This window comes from Chionomys nivalis, chromosome 15 (genome assembly GCF_950005125.1).
Source record: "Chionomys nivalis chromosome 15, mChiNiv1.1, whole genome shotgun sequence".
NCBI classification, from domain to species: Eukaryota; Metazoa; Chordata; class Mammalia; order Rodentia; family Cricetidae; genus Chionomys; species Chionomys nivalis.
In genome coordinates, this window is record NC_080100.1 from 55,449,326 (window position 1) to 55,467,042 (window position 17,717).

Here is a 17,717-nt window from a genome sequence, read left to right on the forward strand (position 1 = left end):
AAAAAAAAAAAAAAAAAAAAAAAAAAAAAAAAAGAAGAAGAAGAAGAAAAGGAAAGAAAGCTATAATGCAAAATTGTGCAACAAATGAGTGTCATTCGAAGGAGGAATTGTTGGTTCCATTTCAATAGCCTTGATAAATTAAAAGTAATAAATTCAGTTGCAACCCACAAATCTGTTCTTACAAATCTGAGTGGTATAATTTTTTTTCTGTTCCCGTTGCTATTTCCTCTGGGGTATATTCATGGGGTGGAGCCATGGTCTGTGACCCCTCCGTTGTCACTCCACCCTCCTCAATGTGGCAGCTGACTTTCAAAAGCTGAGACCATGACGTTTCCCAGGAGCTTGTTATTCGCTTTCCAAAGTTCCCTTGCCATTAGCCTAAGATACCATGTCCCCTGGCATGTGTTCATTTAGGAAACTTAGACCATCCAGCACTTAAATCCTCATTAGTAAGATAACACCCATGGCTGGGTGAGGTTTGGGAAATGGAATAATTTGGTGAATCTCTGGCTGAAACCTAAGTGGCTCTCTTGGGACCAATAGACTTGGTCTGTCTGCAGGAATTTCAGTTTCCTTTCTCAACTCATCCACTTTTTGTCAGAGAATCTATGTAGGAAAAAGCTCCCAATCCAGATCGTGCTAACTTTTCTGGCTTACAGATTTGAGTTTCTGTCTGATTGCTTGTCACCTTCTTTCTATAAGCAAAGCCATTAGCTGTGCTCTCCCTTGCTTAGTGGCCTTCTGGTATGATTGTCCAAGATGTACACTTGATTTTTTTTGGGGGGGGAGGGGGATGTTTCAAGGCAGGATTTCTCTGTGTAGCCCTGGCTGTCCTGAAATTTGGTCTCAAACTCAGAGACCCACCTGCCTCTGCTTCCCGAGTGCTGGGATTAAAGGTGCACACTATAGTACCTGGTCTAGATGTACATTTTATGAGACACAGAAGACTCTCTATATTTGTCCTAACAAATATAATGATAGCAGTAAGTACAGTCACTATTAGCACCTGCTCTGTGTCCATCATGATAACACACAAACTCTACAATTCATAACCTACAACTTAATCTTATCTGCACCAAACACACAAAGAAACTGATACAGTTGCTCAAGAATATATGACTGTGAAAAAGGCATCCTTTCCCCTGGGAGAAAACTTGCCTCGTGGTTATCTTACTCTACAGTGAAAAACCATGAGGAGAAGCCAGTGATGAGTACATGTTGTTGCCATCAAAATTAGCTCAGCACAGCATCGTTTTCTTCTGTGATGTTTTCAATAAACCAAGCAGATATCAGTTATTATTAACTATATATATATATATATATATATATATATATATATTTAATAGTTTTCCTGCTTTAGAAGTCTGGATTAAAGTTTTAGATATTGACTTTATTATAATTTCTTTTAGTCATTTAACTATTTTATCCTAGACGTGGTTCTGAAAGAAAGTTGAGTACTACTGGCCTGTGTGAGCAGCTGTAAAAATATGTAACCAGAATTAAAGGACTGCTCCAGTACATGCATTGACCCCCTAGTATTCTAGATCAGCCCATGCTAGAGTATGACATACCTAGCATTCATCAGGCATACTGCCAAGAAGTAATGACCCAGATGTTTCATGACACTTTTATACATTCTCCTGCTCTTTCTTAGCCTATGTTTTCACATAGGTCTAGTCAATATAGTCTTTAAGTAGATAGGAGACTGGAAAAGAATGAATGTTGACTGGAAAGATCTTGGAGTATGATTGACATTTTGCCCCACTCATAAGTTTTCAGGGATAGTATGAAAGAAGACATTTTATTCAGTCCAATGTCATTGGATTATGCATATATATATATGAACATATACATGTGTATGTAAATAGGTATGCATACACACATATAATTTTTTCTCAAACTCATTGTGTAGCCAAAGATGAGCAGAATATCTAATTCTACTGCCAATGCCTCCTAAATGCTGGGATTATAAGTACGTACCTCCATGCCCAGTTTCTATTGTACCGGGGATAGACGTCCTGCGTGCTAGATGTATTCCCACCACCTCAGCTACATTTGCAGCCCACAGACTCTCCATAGTGTTTGTAGACAGGTAGGCAAGCCATGGTCCTAGGACACAACTGGAAGATGGCACCACTCCCTACGGCATACTCTACACATTCCAACTGGAAGATGGCACCACTCCCTACGGCATACTCTACACATTCCAACTGGAAGAGGAAAAATAAGGACAAGTTAGTTATATTAATGTTGATGTTTGACTCTTCCAACTTGGAAATTTACATAACATTTTATAACAGTTTTCTTTATTCATCTTATAAATTATGCAGACAGGAAATGCAGGAAGACATCTACAAATGTAATCATAAAATCCTCTTTGATGTGTCTCTTCTTTACAGTAGCTCTACTGGTTCAGTTACTTCACTGGTTCAGTAAAAGCAGGTGTTCAACTTATTCAGCTTTCCCTTTTAAGTACAATCTGAAGACTTCTTTACATCTCGGAAGTAAACTGTACTGAACTGTACATCTTGCTCATATATTAAGTGTATAACTTAATATTTTAATTCCATAACTAACATTTAACTATATTTTTGTAACATAAAATATAAAAAAAACTGAGTTTCATGTTTATTGTAGAGAATTATATACAAAGGTAATTTACTATATTTTTGAAATGTTTAAAATGTGCATCATTCATACTGTATGTGTTTTATTAGTACTGCATCATAAGTACCCTGCTTATGTTCTGTATGATGTGTGTTTTTGTAAAGATTATCTGCTAAAAACCAATATACATTACTTTGGTGTTTTGTAAAGCATTTTATTACAGTTTCACCTGGCAATTTCTTGTCTGAAAAATGAGCAAAATAGTTGAATTCACTTTACTACTTAGATTAATGGAATTTTTTTCATTGAGACATCTTTTAATTTATCTATTTAGAAAGCTCACGGGTTCTCTAAATTAGTACAAAATGTCTTAAGTTTTCCACAATTTTCTCTAATCTAAATAAATAAATTTTATCGTTTTTACTATTTATACCATAGAAACTTATAAATTGCTACCTAATTATCAATGCTAATGGATTCATTTTTCTACAATATAATGTGTCACCTTTGAAGGGGAAATGTATATCCATAAAAGTATTGCTTTATTGAATTTTGTATTTTATTCACTTTAGATAGGTTGAGCCCTGGGTAGAATATAAACAAATTTAGAAAATAAAATGAACTCTGCTGATACCTTTTAAATTCTTTAAATAAGCTGGCAGTGGTGGTGCATGCCTTTAATCCCAGCACTCAGGAGGCAGAGGCAGGTGGATCTCTGTGAGTTCGAGGCCAGCCTGGTCTACAAGAACTATTTCCAGGATAGACTCCAAAGCTACAGAGAAACCCTGTCTCAAAAAAACCAAAAAAAGAATTCTTTAAATATCTAAGGAGTAAAATATAAACCAATATACCACATTTATGTACCTTCGGGGGAGGAGGTGTTTGATACTCTCAAAAGCAAAACAAGCATATGAGAGACACACTGGTGATGTCGAGACTTAAGACCTCAGCTCCAGGGGATCTGAAAATCTTTTATGGCTTCTTAGGGCATACATGTGATATATATTCATACAGACACACATACATATGCATTAAAAATTAAAATGTTGCCGGATGGTGGTGGCATATAACTTTAAACCCAGCACTCAGGAGGCAGAGACAGGTGAATCTGAGTTCGAGGCCAGCCCAGGCCTGGTCAACAGATTAAGTGCCAGGACTTGCTCCATGGCTACTGAGAAACCCTGTCTCAAAGAATCCAAAATAATAATAATAATAATAATAATAATAATAATAAAAATGTTGATTGAAGTAATTATATATAAAACAATTATTAATACATTCACATATAGGCATGTGCCAACACAGAGGTCAAAGCTTAACTTTGAAAAACTGATTCTCTCCTTATACCATGTGGGTTCCAGAAATGGAACTCGGGTCATTAGACTTGGTTACAAGTTCCTTTTCCAATTATATCACCTCCTCTGCCCATTTATACTGGGTGGTGAGGTGTTATATAGAGTCGTGGACTTTCAGGGTACAGTATTGTCCACTTTCCTTGTGTCACAATGACATATTCATTTCCAATGCTTAGACATGAAAACCTATTCTTAAAAAAAAAAAAATCTCTGCATACTATTCCAGTTAGATGTTTCAGTGGGTTAAGATGCTTGATGCCAAGACTGACAACCTGACGTCAGTCCTCAGAACCCACATGATGGAAGGAAAGAACAACAAACTCAGCCCTGCAAATAGTCCTCTGACATCCACACATGTGCCATGGTACATGTACACACACACTCACACACATCCTAAACAAATAAACCAGTATACTTTTGAAAATTCATGCATATCTAAATGCTTACCTACTTACCTACCAAGTCATTATGATTTTAAGTGCTTTGCTTTGTGACAGCTGACTTGTAGGCAATATATAAGGCTTTTGGGAAAGATGGTGGATGGGAACAAGTCAGTCTTGAACCAGTGTCAGGAAGAGCATGTGGTTATCCCTAAATATACCTGTACCAGATAGGTAGGTAGATAGATACTTAGCTAGGTAAATAGAAATGTGCAGTTTTTTTCTCTCTGTACATACGTTGTAATGTGAAGAACTCGTGGGCATTCTGTGAGTAAGATAGAAAAAAAAAGATTAAGCAAAACCACAGACTTCATAAAGAGAAGTGCAGTTTCCACGATTTCCCATAGACTAGAATCTCATGTAGAGTTTATTCCCTGAACTGATAAAAAGTGATCTGGAAGTACCATGTTTCCTTGTCCCTTACTGTTGGGAAACTGAAGGAAAGAGAACTGGCCTGGGATTCAGCGCACACACTAGCATGTTAACTTTATTGAATCAATACTTCCCAAATGTGTTTGAATTTAAAATCTTTTTAAACAGAGTGTTTTGTGGGATTTTATAAAATACTGGCCCAGAGCATTTTCTCATTAAAATTATTACAACTTGTACTAAATGTCCTCAGAAAAATTAGGGTTGAGTAAATTTTTCTCTGGTAAAGAGTTTGCAGTGTTTTATGGGATTCTTTACCCACAAACTGAAACATAATTCTCATTGTTTTCCTTATGGTAATGAAATGTAAATATTGTATCTAAATGACATTTTAATGTTGTTGTATTCCCCAAATCAATTCAATGTTGTAATTCCTTTCTGAAGATGATGTTAGTTTACAGTTCTGCAAGTTAAAAAAGACGACTTCTCTCTCACTCCAGGCTATCTGGCATCCCAAAACACTGCACTCAAGGGACACTTGGGGCTCTCTTCTTTCCGCTCCTCCCCCTTCTCCTTCCCTCCTTTTTTCCTTTGTTTTTACTTGGTGGTGGTCATCTAGCATATTAAACATTTTCATAAACCCACAATTAAATCAAATGTGTTCTTTACTTATTCCCTGAACTAGATGATAAAAAAAAATATTTTTGATTTCTGTTCACAAGGAGAGTTTTCTGTAGCTTACCATAGATAAAGTAACAGAAAAAGTGATCTTTTTAAGTCAATATATGGTAATTCTGCAGGATTAGTCATAATTGTCATAAACAATAAGAACAACAATGAGGTTTATTACAAGCCTGTTCCTTGCCCAATGTAATTTTATTTAACAATTAAGAGTTAAAATGTAAATGAGGATGTGTAACTTTGTGTTGGCCTGCTGACTCAGCTCTTCTTTCCAGGGACTCATTCCCAGGCCACCACGTTGGAGACTCTGTGTCTCTAGTAAGAACCTCTCTTTCTTGTTCCTAACCAGTTTGTTTCTTTCTTCCCAAAAGAAATTGCAATCTTTTCTGTGACAGAAATCTCAGTGACCCTAAATCTTTTAATTGAAGATAAATTTTCTTATTACAGTCTATTTTGATTATTGCTTCCCCTCCCCCAGCTCCTCCAAAATTTTTCTTCCTTCGCCAGCAACACAAATCAGCATCCTTTATTTCTCTCTTATTAGGATACAAGCATACAATTTAATGATAATAATAAGTATGATGATGATAAAATAATAATAATAAAATTAGAAAAATAAAAACAAACCAGATTAGCACAAAATGAACAGAGGAAAAGGAGCCAAAGAAAAAGCTCAGGAAACACATACACAGGAACACAGGAACACACACAGGTCCCATAATAGTCACAAAACTGGAAACCATAATATTGAAAGGAAAAAGCATTACAAGACAAAGAACATCCAGAAATGCCATTGGATTCACTTTGTGCCTCCTTGTTCACAGTTCCCTGAGCCCTGAAGGGATGGGCTTGGTGGAGGCATCCCATATGGGACTGAGTGCTTCAAGGAGTTACTCTGTGCACACTGTCCTGCTATGGCTGCCTGTGTTTGTTCCTATCTGCTTCATGAAGAAGCTTCTATGATGATAGCTGAGCAAGACATTGACCTGGAGTATAGCTGAACACCATTAGGAATCATTTCATTGCTACACTCCTTTAGCAGAAGAGTAGAATTTGTTTTCCTTAGGTCCCTGGCCTGTGTGCTCTCAGGTCTTGTCCATCTAAGTAGTGGCAGGGTTGGGTTCCATTTAGTGGCGTGGGTCTTACATCAAATCAAATATTTGTAGATTATTCCCACGAGTTGTATCACTATTGCAGCAGTTAATCTAGCAGATATGTCCCCATTATAGATAGAAGAGTTTGTAGCTGGTTTGGTGTTTACCTTTCTCCTTTGGTAGCTTTCAGAAAAATAGGAGCAGGTGAAGGCTCTAGGTAAACACCAGCTCGACATCTCCATGTTCAATGAATTCTGTAGATGTTGTATTATGCAACAGGGTCTTACTGTCAGTTTGTGGAGAGCAATCAAAATATTGACAATAACCTAGGTTTTTTGGGAGTTCCCATAGGGCCCCTTTGGTCAACACATCAATTAGATTTAATCCATTCTTAGAATCTATTCTTAGGCTTTATCTGGAGACTAGCGATGTCTAGCAGTGGCTCTGTCTTCCCCATTACTTGGCAATTCCAATTATATCACTTTTATATATGTATAAATTATAGAAAACATATGCTGTGTTAGATTTCCATATTACCCCTCATTTGGTCCTTAGGATTAACTGTCCCTCCCCGTATGCCCTCCCTCAATCCTGTCATTCTCCCTCACTTTAATCCTGTCGTTCTAACCACCACTACCCATCCATAACCATCTGTTCTATTTCCCCTTTCTAGGGTGATCCAACCCACACATCTAGTCCCTTATTCTGTACCTGTTATATCAGATTATCTAAGAAAAATAATAGGCACCATAAATATATAAGCATTTATGGTTTTAAACAAAGAAGATTTTTAAAGTTTCCTTATCTTAGTTACTTTTCTATTACTGTGAAGTGATACCATGACCAAGTCAACTTATAAAAGAAACTCTTTAATTGTTGGCTTGCCTACAGTTTCATGGGGTAAGTGCATGAACGATCATGGTGAGGAGCATGGCAGTGAGCTGGCAGGCAAGGGGTAGGATCACTGGCGTGAGCGCATATCTTATCTGTAAGTGGAGGAAGAAAAAGAATGGGGGGAGAGAAAGAGAGAGAGAGAGAGAGAGAGAGAGAGAGAGAGAGAGAATGAGAATGAGAATATGAATGTGTGCACACCTGACACCTGAGCCTGGGCCTGCAATGGGTCTTTTCTCACAGCCCACCGTTAGTAGCATACCTCCACCAACAAGATCACATCTCCTAATCCTTCCCTAGATTTTCTACCACCTAGGGACCAGCCATTCAACTATGAGCCCCTCTGGGTTATCGTCATTCAAACCACTAGAGTCCTTTTAATTTTTTTTTAAATATTTATTTATTATGTATACAATATTCTGTCTGCGTGTATGCCTGCAGGCCAGAAGAAGGCACCAGACCCCATTACAGATGGTTGTGAGCCACCATGTGGTTGCTGGGAATTGAACTCAGGACCTTTGGAAGAGCAGGCAATGCTCTTAACCTCTGAGCCATCTCTCCAGCCCCCTAGAGTCCTTTTAATTAACACTACAAAAATAATCAATATATAGATATTTAAGGTTGGTTTCATAAAAATATGTATTTGGCATTATTATCTAATTCTTCTGGATTGATTTTTAAATTCTTTTGGAACTGATAAGGATACTTTATTTGGAGATTTTTCTTTTCATCATAAATAGGTAAATATCAAATTTTGTAGACTCAAGAACAAAGGCAAAATTATGAGATGAAGACAACACTATTGACTTCCACTATCATTTGGAAGCAACCACGCATTTGAACTCCAGGTGATGCCATGGAGATACTCAAGCTCCTAAATGCATAGGAAGAACATTGGGAAAGTGTTTGTGCCAAAAACATAATTGAAAGATAGTAAGGTAGATCAAAAAGAAAGATTTGGTACTGTTTGCATTGTTACAGATGTTGTGTGATGTTCTGAAGTAGTCTCAACATGAAGCTCTAACGGCAGAAATCTATCTTCATTATACTGAGCTATTAGAAGTCACAGACTCTCGGGTGCATTCATGACTCTCAGAACAACTGCTAAATCAACTAAGCAAAATATTTTAGGACCAATAGATATCGAACACATAATGTGGTTTATCCAGGACAGGAGCAAAATTGCCAATGCATCCCATCATGTTCTACTTGGACACCTTTCTAAAAATAAGATTCTTATTAGTTCCCAAACAATTAATAAGAAACTTGTACAGTACTCCATGTGCCTATTGAATCTTGGGAAGATTCTAAGTGATTGATTATGTTATTTGATATATATTATTATCAGACAAACAGTTTTTCTTCCATATATGATTGAAAGTGGCAAGAATAGGACTCTCAGAGACGAGTTAGAAGGCTATTTGATTTGGTGTTTGCCACGCAGGCATTTACAAACAGTATTTCCTTAAATCTCAGGGCTGAAGAAGTTTGTTTTCTTGCATTTTCTAAGGTTATGGAGTCTCTGGTCCCTGTCTCTGTCTGTCTTTCTGTCTGTCTGTCTGTCTGTCTGTCTGTCTCTCTCTCTCTCTCTCTCTCTCTCTCTCTGTACATTCTTATGTTATACATAGGAAATTTAAATATTTATTCATTTCAGTTCACAGGAATATATTTTTGCTTTTGAGAACTGGTTATAAAAACATATCTAACACTAATGTATTTTATATGTCGCAGTACTAAACAGGAGACTGTAGAACATTTTAAATGTCTCATGTGTATGAATGTGTATATAGCTGTATGTGTAGTAAAATGATATAGAAAAATGATACCAAGATTCTGCTTCCTTTTCTTAAGTTATAAGTATCTTTACCTTAAAGCCCGGTTTCTTCGTGCCTTCTTTAAGGACTTTAAAACTATATCCTACAGTATTCTTGTTCATCCTCAGGTTTGACACTACTAACCACATAACTAGTGACCCTAGCTGTGTTTGGTATTCTTTGGGGCTGAGTTATTACATATCTTCTGAGCAAAGCTACATCTGTGCATGTGTGTTCTTTCGATATGGGTGAGCCTTTGTATTTCCCATCCTGTTTATAATCATTTATTTCAGCTACTTCTGCTGCTTTTACATTTCCGTTTTTTATGGTAGTTCTTACTGCCTACCAAAATCACCATTCTGCAGCCTGCCATTTCATCTTTGAGCTCATTCGGGGTGGATGCAAACTTTTCCTGTTATTGCAAGTCACTTTCATGCTTTGTCCCTGTTTCCCAAACTGCAAGCATTCCAGTGCTTCATTGCCCCTTGAAGTTTAGGAGACTGAGCTCAGAAAGGAGAGTGACCTTAGACTAACAAATAGATAGGAATATGATAGAAAATTTAGTTGACATTGTAGTAATGTGGACTTTAAAGTTGTCTGAAAACTGTGAGATGGCACTATGAATGTTCTAACAGTGCTGGGGAAATGTGTCTGCCATGTTTTAGTAGGTCAGATTTGCAAATCTTGTTATGTAGCTCTCCTAACTAAAGTTCATTTTCTTCTGTTTAGTGAAAAGAGATGTGTTAAGATCCCTGCTGTTTCAATAAATGTGCCTGCAGCTTTACAGTGCTTAGTCTGCAGCTGCATTGTTAGATAAAATAGTTTTCCTAGAGAACAAGTTGCTGTTTATTATAAAATAGCTCTGATTATTTCTAGCAGCACTGTTTTATGTGGTATTAATATGGGCACAGAACTGTCTTTTGTTAGGATTTATTTGGTATGGGTGTATTCCAGTCCTAACATTTTTTATACCTTGTGTATGCTTGCGTTTTTGTCTCTTTAGATGTACAACATTTAAATTGTTTTTGATTTTCTTAATTCTAATAGATTTTATCTTTTTGCTGATTTAGAGGGGATTAACTGCTTCTCTTTCTCTGACTCAAAAATCGAACATACGCTTTTAACTTTACATGATGCAAAGTCAGTCAAGTACCCCCACATACACTCCTTCAAACAGCGGAAGATTATTCACTGGGCAAGGTTTTTTGGTGTGCTCATTTAAACAATGATGCACTGTTACTTTCAGAAATCCAGTAGGAGGTTTTCATTTGAATGTTTTCACTACAGTGTTTAATAACCTATACATGTATCAAGATATCACCTGGTAGCCTATAAATAGTTTTGTATGTCTTGATGTACCAAGTTATTTCTAGGACTGTAATAAATAAGTGGTTGTTTTATTATGGTTGGTTGCTACATTTGAGCAAGCACTGTCTTTCTTTCTCCTGTTTCCATGTGCGTTTAGTTACCTGTGGCTATAGTAACCACTAGGTACATGATACTCATTCTCTTCAGAATTCTTAGAATTCTGTTATCAAGGTTCTTCTATGCTTTGTTTCTGCTACCTGAGAAAATTATTATATTGGTATACTTCAAACTAATATAAAGGTTTATTGTTACAACACATACTATTAATTTCATCCTCAAATATAACCAAGTGCAGGTTTGCAGTTATGGTGTAATAACAAGACCGCCCCGTCCTCTGGGGGAGTAGTCACTAGAAGTTCCATTGGTGGGACGTAGGCTTTGTCTGTGACTACCATGCTTCAAACTTTTGTGAAAGTTGAAGTGTCAGTTCACTTAGCTTTATTAAACATCCTCAGATACGGAGAAGGAGATGGAGAGGTAGGAAGAGACTGGAAGAGGGAAGTTTTCTTTCTAGGACATCTAGAATACACCATCATGTAGATTTTAGCTACATTATTTCCCTACTAATTGCAGTTTCTCCAGTGCTATAAAACCAGTAATAGTGTGTGCAACATATGTACACAATTCAATTATATTTTTTTTTGCATTTTGATAGAGGTTTATTTTGGGGTGGTTAAAACACACAACACATACAAACAAAACAAAGAACAGTTGGAGTTTGTATTTTGTCACTCCTTTATATTTTACATCACACCTCCCTTCCCTTTCCTCCTTCCAAACCCTCCCATATACCTCTCCTTGTTCTTACTCAAAGTCAGGATCCCTTTTTGTCATTATTTAGAGTATAGCTAGTTTAACTAACAAATGGATAATGAAAATGTAATGCATGTACACTGTTGAATACTCCAGCTCTAGAAAAAAGTGAAATCATGAAGTGGAACTAGAAAAGATAATGTTGCGTGAAGTAAACTAGGCACAGAAAGACAAACATGACATATTCTCTCTCAGTGGAGACTTTTCCCAGCAAATCTTCAGATCGCAGGGCATATCCTGTACTAACTGCAGAAGTCAGGAAAGTAAGAAGAGACCATTGGCATGGTAAAGTGTTGGGCACCCAAAGAGACGGGGATAAATAGCAAGCTACAGGTAAATCTCTGATCTGGGAAATGAGAAAGGAGGGCACTAAACAGGGAGGGTGAGGGAGATCTAAGATGGAGGGTAATAAAACAGTAAGTATGTCTGAAAAAGTCACAAGGAATCATGCTATTAACTGTCTACCTAAAAATCTGCGTGTAAGTATACATATACCTTAAGTGAAATTTTCCCAGTTGAGCTGATAATACTCTCTGAAGAGCCAAAGATAAAGTGAAAATTTCCCATTTGAGCTAACAATACTCTCTCAAGAGCTAGAGACCATTAAAAAACATCCCCGTACCAATTATGAGAAGCTCTCTTTTTAGTTTTTGGTCAAGGTTGCCCAAGAAACTCCAAAACATCACAGCCTATTGCTGTTACACTTAGTTGCTCTCAAGAAGTGGAAGGTAAGTCCTGCTGAAGACACCATGCACGTTAGACACAGGGCCCAGGGGTCCTGGAACTGGAACTGACCTGAATGCCTGCTCCCTAGGGACTAGCTTTCACAGTACCATAAGATGCCGTGGAAACTTCTAGAGGTAAGCAACCAACAATCCTCCCTAGCTGTGATGCCTATGAATCACAACCATGACCACCATTACCTGATAGCACTAACGGTGTTATAGTATAGCACAGACCTTACAGTAGCCAACAGCTCTCTCATTGCACTTAAGATCTGCTCACCAAGAGTGAAATCATGCCTGCTCTTGAAAACCAGACTGCTACTCAGGTCTAGTGAAGTCATGGAACTTGGAGGAGACCCTCAACTGCCTCTTTACTAAAGTTCTTTTAAAGTAGGAAATATTGTCCAAATACCTAGACTTATATATTATTAAAAACAAACACTCAACTTCTTAAGCTTTTGAAAATTATCAATATTTTGCTAATTCCATAAAGAACACTGTTAAAGGTAAAGTTAATCATATGGGAAAAGAGGTTCATAGTACACAGGCTTCCGTTTAAACAGAAAACAAGCATAAACAGCCACATTCAAAGAGAAATCTCTTAAAACGGTTGCTTGGAATAATTAAAAAAAAAGCAGCAAACAGAGCAGTAATGACCACTACTGCAGTAATGTCCGTGACAACTTTCCACACTCTTCCCACCACTCACGCTCCTAAGCCAGTCCTTCCATAGACTCCATGGAGTAGCCACTGGTTTAAACTGCATTTTGTAGATGAAGAAACTGAAACACAGAGAGTTGTAGATGATGAGCGATAGAGAAGGACATCAGACTTGATTAACAGAATCATAGGCGTAGACTCTGTGTTGTATTGCTGCCGTAGCAGTGAACTGTATCAACATCCTTTTCACTTGTGTACAGAAAGCGTTTTAAGTACATTTTATTTGAGAATTAAATTCAATAAAACATTCATTTTTCATAATTATTATATAATAGAGGACACAGCACATACATGTGTGACTAATAAATGTTTTTTATAAGAAAACTAATTAAAATTATAATTTTGTGATTTTATAAAAGTAATATTTGAATACATTATAATGAAAATAGCAGAAGTTATTAATAACACTTCAGATTTATTAAATTATAGCAACTTTTTAACATAAGACAATTAAATTTTTATTTTTAGTTTTATTTTAGCTTTTAAGTCTTTAATTTTATAGTACTGTAATTTAGGAAAATTATATATAATCTAGCAAAAAAACCTACAATTAATAAGAGAAAAAATACTGTTAAGGAGACAAAGATGAATAGTTAACCTAAATATTGTTAATGATTTATTAAGTAAATTGAGAGTAAAATAAATAAGATAATGATTCAAGTGAGGCTAATTTCTTGGTTTAAATGTTGCAAATACAATGATGGAAAACTTTGATAATATTGTAAATGATGTGTGGAAAATAAGGAAAAATTTAAGCATTGATAAAATTCATTTCTTTGAATTCAGCCACAGTCAACTGAATTGTCTGAAAAGAATTAGACAAGGAATAGATAGAAAGGAAATCATAGATTACCCAGAATGGGGACTAATATAAAACTAATTAATAAAAAGGACAGCCAGTTAAGTTACTCTTGATCTTGTATTTCAGAACTCAGTGCATAGATATTTTCCCAAAATAGAAAAGAATAAATATATATATGCTTCATACCAAATCTCATAAATCATTTTTCAAACACTCTGAGCTTAGTAAAGATCCCTGTATTTGTAAGACTTGAATCAAGTGCTGTTATTATACCTACCTGGGCTCATAGAAAATTAAGGCTAACACCTATATTTATGAATAGCCAAAAGCTTCAAGAAGTAGGAAATTAGAAGCTATTGAAAAATAGAACTTTTCATCATATTAAAGTTTATTCACGATTAAGTACTTGTATGTTCATCTCCCTTTAAACATAAAAAGAAAAAGACTTCAGTTCGTAAGATCAAGACCATTATTAATTTGCCATATTAGGCAATCGAGCCACATTTCAACACAGGGCTGACCTTAATAAAAACATCAAGTGGTTGGTAAATCTGTTACAGTTGTGTGCTCTTCTCTTAAGAATGATTTTTAAAATATCAAATTTTTATCAGTTTTAGGTTAGTATGAATAATTTCTCAATCAAAAAGAAATATTGGTACCAAAGAAATGGTTTACTACAATGTTCACCCATTGTAGATTTATGAGTTCTGAAATTGAGTCAGCAGTACGTGGCACTGATGGAGAGTGGGTGACGCGGGCAAAACCGCAGCCCTCCCCCACCCTGACTCCAGTGAGCCTCTGCCCTGGTGAGAGCTGCAGGCTGGCCGGCATGAGCACGAGAGACACAGGAAATTCTGAGTCATCCTTCTCTGGTTTCTTTTCTTCCATGAAGCCAACAATAAACCAGAACATAGAACAGAATAGAAAAGGGAAATTAGGAAACAGAAAAAGGGAAATGTCACAACCATAAGATATATCAATGTTCAACTCTTTGATCACCCTCTTTCTCTGTGGGAGTAACGATTCGGGGATAATTGCATTTGGCTCTCAGTGTCTTTCCAATGAAAGGAGATTTAACTTCTTTCCCTCTCTCTGTTACATAGTACAGGATTATTCTGGCCAAATGATGCAAAGAACTTTAGCTTTTCCTATCTTACTTTAGTCTGACACACTTGTTAATGGAATAATATTAGACGGCTCCACGAATTCTAATGGGATTTTAATTTCATTATTTCAAACCACCGGTTTTAGTTATTTGTTCTAGTGTCTAGATGGTGGCTATATGTTATTCCTGCTAATTTCTTAGATCTTGGAGTGGGACTAAATGCAGAATATGGGCAGTATTTCATTTTAAGCATTCTGTTGCAGTTTTGGCAACATTGACACTATATTCAACACTGAGGAGCACCTTGCTTTCTATACATCTTTCAGTATAATTTAGCTAAAGGATAAGCAATAATCAAAAACACTTTTAAAAACAACTTAGGACTCACATTTTAAGAAAACGATAAAGAGTACACTTGATTATTTTAAGAAAGTCGTAAACTGCATGTTATAGACTAGGGACATGGTACCAACTTAGTTGTGGCTATCAGGAACTTTAAGGGTTCAGTGCTGAGCTTGAGAATGTTATAGGTAAGGGAAAAAAAATCTCATGAAAGATTCAGAAACATGGAAATAGAAAAAGAAATATATGTAAGGAACAGAAAAATGATTAATTTATAGCTGAAATTTAGGTTAAGTAGTAAGGGTAAGAGAGAATTATAAAAGTACTATAAAATCCAAGATATATATATATATATATATATATGTGTGTGTGTGTGTGTGTGTGTGTGTGTGTGTGTACATATATGTATGTATTTCATGTATGTATATATATATATATTACATGTATATGCTGTAGAAGGTTGGACTAGTAGAGCTATAGAAGTCCGAGAAACATTTATATATTATAATCAATTAGGGTAGAGTTAACACTGAATGTTATAATTCATGCTTCACTTTTGTGAAAAAGCCTTTTAAAAGCACATGATGTATATTCTGTGTCTTGCTAAACATATTATACATTCTTCTTTCTATTACTGTTTTATGAATCCTTAAATATCCATAAAATATTCTTGAAAGGCCAAGAAGAGTGTTGGTAAATCAAAAGATCTTAGTGATACCTTGTCTTCATTATCTCAGCTCAGGTAAACTTTTCATCATTTTGCTTATTAGATGCAAAACTACATTTGAAAAACAAAATTATGGCAATTAAAAAAAGTTTGAATCTAGGAAGAAAATTTTGTGTGTTGTCCTCTAAGAAAGTATTCACTCAGTCTGAGCATTCGATTTCTTTTAATACCTAGACATAAATTACCTGGATAGAGAATGAGTTAAAACATAAGCACATTGATGTATAGAAATAGTAAAACATGGTGTGTCTGTTTGAATGAAAAGCTGTGTAGATAGGAATAAGATAATACCTGTTACACAATGGTCTGATTTTAACCATTTATATTTTGAAGAAAACAGTAATCTTGTTTAATACATTAATTCATGTGTTTGCAAAATAATTTCCTGGTTTGTTGGAAAAAGCAATACTGAAAGTTTTCTATACTTTTAAACATTGTTTTTATGCTTAGCTTAAGAGGCCTTCTAAAATACTGCTCTTCGTGGTTCATGAAAGTGTAAGTACTTGTAATATGTCATGTTCTTTACAAGAAAAGACTCGGTAAATATATTTCAACTGAGCTACAAGTACAGAAAATATCCTCTGGGTTTTTTTAATTAAATGGTTCAAATTGCAATTTATTCATTTAATCTACAAGCCACTCATTAAAATTTGTATTATATAATTACATAATCATTGTTCAGCTTAATCTTAATTTGTAATTATTTCTGTTAGCTAATATTGTCAATCTACTCTCAAAATTGTACTTGATTGTCTATATTTCCATGTATGGGAACTCATAATTCCAGAACCACATTTTCCACTTTCTGTCCATGGGCAGATGTTTACATAATGCTACCCTTAGAAATAGAATTGGAAAGTTTCAGCAGGCTATTCATGGCACTCCATTAATTTAATAAGGAAAATTATCAAATCTGGAAGTTACCCTGTTTTCCATAAGTCGCTCATTAGTATTTGTACCATGTGACTTTTACATTGCTTTTGAACGAAAGAAAAATATATTGTAGTCTTCTAGAAAATAAATTGAGGTTTTAGCTAGAAAGGAGGGAATTTTCCACAGCACACAGTGATCAAAATCATTTCTATCATTGACTGGCAGTGTGAGAGAAGAGCAAGTTATTGCAAAATTTGAAACAGATTTTATGTGATAGGTCTCCTAGAGAAAAATAAGATATTCTTTTAAACGCTGTCATATGAATCTTCTTTTCATAAACTCAGAAGTGTGTAGCCCCTGCGAATTGAAAGGTAAACTCGTGTATTAACTATTATGGTGATAAAAGCAATAGGTCACAGATCCCCAAGTCTTTAAAAGTGAAGTCATATTGGAGACTTGGGAGCAGGAGAACATCTATTAGATTATCCCTGTGAAGAGAGGAGGCGGAGACTGCCCAGCAGAGCAGGGCCATGTGAGCCAAATCCAGTTTTCCTCTGGGAGTTTTGTAGCTCTCCAGGCTTGATGTACCAGTAGGAGCTGAATAGAAAGGATGGGTCTGAGTTAGAAATGAAGGAAAGGAAATTTTCCCTCGGGCAATACTTGCATTTTCACATCTATTCTTTGTACCTTTGTACCTTTCTGCATCACAAAGAGTCATGCTTCCTACTGTTGCTCAAAAAAGAAAAAAAAAGTCAGAATCTAGTTGCTTGGAATCCGTGAAAATGTGACTTCCTGTGACAACATGTGAAAGTGTGGTGGCAAAAGGGGGCTTTGCAAGATCAACATGACAGTTCTTGGAACCTGTGATTGTTTCTGTATAGGACAGACTAGATTTAACATAACTCGAGCATCCCCTGGTGAGCAATGTCAAGATGACCCTAAATGAACTATAAGTGTGTCTGTGTTGGAGGGAGGAAAGGACAATTTCAGA

The 17,717-nt window shown here is 35.9% G+C and overlaps 1 protein-coding gene across 2 annotated transcripts in view; it reads left to right on the plus strand.

Annotated features, from left to right (window-relative positions):
- Xrcc4 (X-ray repair cross complementing 4) overlaps nt 1-17,717 on the plus strand; it is a 198,199-nt gene that overhangs the window by 147,854 nt on the left and 32,628 nt on the right. The window lies entirely within an intron of this gene.